Source organism: Micromesistius poutassou, assembly GCF_964030765.1.
Source record: "Micromesistius poutassou genome assembly, contig: SCAFFOLD_1531, whole genome shotgun sequence".
NCBI lineage: Eukaryota > Metazoa > Chordata > Actinopteri > Gadiformes > Gadidae > Micromesistius > Micromesistius poutassou.
In genome coordinates this window covers 1-2,500 of record NW_028178922.1, presented here as the reverse complement: position 1 = coordinate 2,500, position 2,500 = coordinate 1, and the positions used below count along the sequence as shown (strand labels likewise).

The window sequence follows — 2,500 nt, the reverse complement described above, 5'->3', positions numbered from 1 at the left end:
GCACATTCGCACCGCCAGCGCGTATCTTGGAGGCTACGGCGATAGTTTTTAAATATATATATATAATTACATTAAGTCAAAAGGGTCAAGCGGAGCCCGAACTCATCCTCTCACTAAAGTACCCCCGCCGCCGGCTACGCGTTCCCGCTTCTCACCGGAAATGGGAAAAAACCGGACTGGTCGTCATGGCGGCGCGCATTGTTTAGCCTGGAACGAGGTGCACACTGTGTGCAACAACAGTGCGCACTTTGCAAGGGTGGCTGCAGTACGTACTACAAGTAAACAGGAAAAAAAGTGATGTGATTTGGAACGCAGCCGCAGCGGTGAGAACGAAGCGTCCTGCGGTACGGCGACAGAGAGACAGAGAGAGAGAGAGAGAGAGGCAGAGAGACAGAGAGAGAGAGAGGCAGAGAGAGAGAGAGAGAGAGAGAGAGACGTCGTGTGATGCAAGCGCGTGCGTGATGTCATTGCCGCAAACCCGCCGCTCTGTTCTCCGTGCCGAGACGAGCATTCCTGTACGTCTGAAATACAGCCCATAAATCATCTGGGTCGAGTTATACATGCAGTAGCTCATGACTTGCACGTGCACGCGCATGCACACACACAAGACACACACGCACGCACACACACACAGGCACGCACACGCGCACACACACACACACACATGCACACATGCACACATGCATATGCTTACGCACACTTACACACACACACACATACACTTACGCACACCATCACCCTCACCCTATCTCAAGGATCTGCTCATGATTAGCAGAATGGGGAACAGGTGGAGTGAGCGGCTGGGACCTGGTAGAGTAGAGAGAGAGGCCTCGGACGACCTCTGATCCACGCCTGTGTGTGTGTGTATGTGTGTGTGTGCGTGCGTGCGTGTGTGTGTCTGTGAGTGTGTGTGTGTGTCTGTGAGTGTGTGTGTGTGTGTGAGTGTGTGTGTGTGTGTGTCCGCATGCGCGTTTGGTGTGTGTGTGTGTGTGTGTGTGTGTGTGTGTGTGTGTGTGTGTGTGTGTGTGTGCTAATACGAGGCTGTGTCTCGCCTGTGTTCCTGATCTTACAGGTCAATCTAGTGATGTGTGCGCGTTTGTGTGTGTGTGTGTGCTGTGTGTGTGTGTGTGCGTGCCGTGTGCGTGTGCGTGTCGTGTGCCTGTGTGGTGTGTGTGCGCCTCGTGTGTGTGTGTCGTGTGTGTGTCGTGCCGTGTGTGTGCGTGCCGTGTGTCGTGTGTGTGTGTGTGTGTGTGTGCGTGCCTCGCGCGCGTGTGTCGTGTGTGCGTGTGCCTTTCTCGTGCGTGTTTCCCGTGCTCACACCAGGGCCGTGTCTCCCCTGTGCTCCAGATCTTACAGGTGAATCTAGTGATGTCCATCCTGCTGTACGTGATGGTCCTCACGTACCTCTACGGCATCCAGGCAACCACCATGGACGCCGGTCGCCAGGGGCAACAACAGGGACAACAACAACAACAGGATCATCATCAACAACAACAACAACAACAACAACAGCAGCAGCAGCAGCAGACCAGCCCCGACCCGCTCAACTCCCTCATCATCCAGCTGCTGCAGGCCCGACCTCACCCGGGGGCGGGGGGGGAGGGAGGGAGGCCAGGGGGGGAGGCGGAGCCCGGCGGAGACGCCCCAGGACAACGCCATCCCCGCCCCGGGCTTCACCTCCCCCGGCGGCCCCCCCCCCGCCTCGGGGGGCGAGCAGCAGCAGGCGGCGGCGGCGGCGGCGGCGGCGGCGGCGGCGGCGGGGCGGCGGCGGCGGCGGGCGGCGGGCGGCGACGGGCGGCGACCCGGCGGCGCCCATCACCCTGCTGACCTCTGACCTCCTGCGGCAGCACAAGCGCTACAACTCGCCGCCGTGCTGCTCAGCCAGCGGCCGCCGCTGCAGCCGCCGCCCCTCTACCTCATGGACGACTTTGTGGGCGGCAGCGACGGCAGCGGGCCGCCGGCGGGGGCGGGGGGGGGCGGCTGGCGGCGACGTCGGGAAACAGGACGCGCAGGAAGCGCTACGCGGAGCACAAGAGCTACCGCGGGGAGTACTCGGTGTGCGACAGCGAGAGCCAGTGGGTGACGGACAAGTCGCAGGCCGTCGACCTGCGCAACCGGCCCGTGGCGGTGCTGGGCCAGATCAAGACCAGCGCCACGGCGGAGGTGAAGCAGTACTTTTACGAGACGCGCTGCCGGGCGGCCAAGCCCTTCAAGAGCGGCTGCCGGGGCATCGACGACAAGCACTGGAACTCCCAGTGCAAGACGGTGCAGACGTACGTGCGCGCCCTCACGCAGGACGTCAACGCCGTGGGCTGGCGCTGGATACGCATCGACACGTCCTGCGTGTGCGCCCTGTCGCGGAAGCACCGGAAGACGTAAAAAGAAAAGGGGGGGATGAGAGGGGGGGGGGGGGAGAACGAAGGAGAGAGAGAAAGAGACGCTCGAATGCAAACTCAGATACTAGCTCGGACGTCCAGGGGGACCGCGCTCTGCTGTGTGT

At 61.4% G+C, this 2,500-nt stretch overlaps 1 pseudogene across 1 annotated transcript; it reads left to right on the top strand.

Moving 5' to 3' along the window:
* The first annotated feature begins 1,368 nt into the window (after window positions 1-1,368).
* Window positions 1,369-2,379, top strand: LOC311373262 (annotated as a pseudogene). Its single transcript has 2 exons — window positions 1,369-1,729; window positions 1,782-2,379. The product of its transcript is annotated as an uncharacterized misc_RNA (transcript).
* Window positions 2,380-2,500: the final 121 nt, after the last annotated feature.